The sequence below is a fragment of the Ctenocephalides felis genome, unplaced genomic scaffold, assembly GCF_003426905.1.
Source record: "Ctenocephalides felis isolate EL2017-DRISC unplaced genomic scaffold, ASM342690v1 CF-g0.4_SCAFFOLD_01886, whole genome shotgun sequence".
NCBI lineage: Eukaryota > Metazoa > Arthropoda > Insecta > Siphonaptera > Pulicidae > Ctenocephalides > Ctenocephalides felis.
This window is the reverse complement of record NW_020538040.1, coordinates 165,651,967-165,652,931: the sequence shown is the minus strand read 5'-3', so window position 1 is coordinate 165,652,931 and position 965 is coordinate 165,651,967. Positions and strand designations below refer to the sequence as shown.

General features: G+C 31.9%; 1 non-coding gene across 1 annotated transcript; it reads right to left on the bottom strand.

Moving 5' to 3' along the window:
- Window positions 1-103: 103 nt before the first annotated feature.
- On the bottom strand, window positions 104-175 carry Trnap-cgg. Its single transcript has one exon. It is a non-coding gene; the product is annotated as a tRNA-Pro (tRNA).
- Between the last annotated feature and the right edge of the window lie 790 nt (window positions 176-965).

Below are 965 nucleotides of genomic sequence, written 5' to 3'. Positions count from 1 at the left end.
CACTGAATGATAGTTATTCCCAATTTAGGTCCAAATGTACGAAAACAATACAACAAATAGGTAATAATTTTAAAATTAATATGAGAATGAAAAAAAATTTACCGGGCTCGTCCGGGATTTGAACCCGGGACCTCTCGCACCCGAAGCGAGAATCATACCCCTAGACCAACGAGCCGTTAATAAATTGAATATTTTGCGGTAATTTATTCGCGTTTTCACAATTTGTTGACAAAAAAAATTGAGGCTCATTTTCTGTATTCGCGGCTAAAATTCTGTTATTTGCGGATTCCAATATAATATATCGCAACCTATATCTTTTAGAAATACCGTCATTTTGAACTAACAAAAAAAAAATCTTTGGCATAAGCCGCCTTCGTTGCTTTGGCCGTCGATATCGGTATTCGTCGATATCGGTATTTTTGAGAATAAACAAACATAAAAAATATATATATTTTTAGTAAAATTTCACACAGACATGAAACTAAATTTCAGTCCATTAAATAAAAGCAATTAATTAGGTTCAACAAGCATTAGAAACATTACATTTAATTTGAATAATCTTAGTGAAGTTTAAAAATGGCAAATGATCAGCGCCATTTCTATATGAGTTGAAAGGCAAATACGTCTGCTGAGTATCAGTTTGAATTGAAGACGGTGTTAAAAACTGCCGAGCAAGAGAAAATTACACAGTTTTCATATTATTACCTTATCCTAAACATAGTAAATCAAAATGTACAAAATCTAAAACATTTTTTTTATATATTCATTTCTCTGTATTTTGTTTCTTATAACGTATCCCCTATAATCCCACATAAATTTCTATCCTGTATTGACGGATTCTTTATTCGCGGCATTTTTTTGGAACATACCCCTGTTATAAAAGGCTTCTACTGTGTATATATGTTGAGACCACCGATGACACCAAAATATGTAGATCTAGAGATGCTACATCAAATAAATATTTG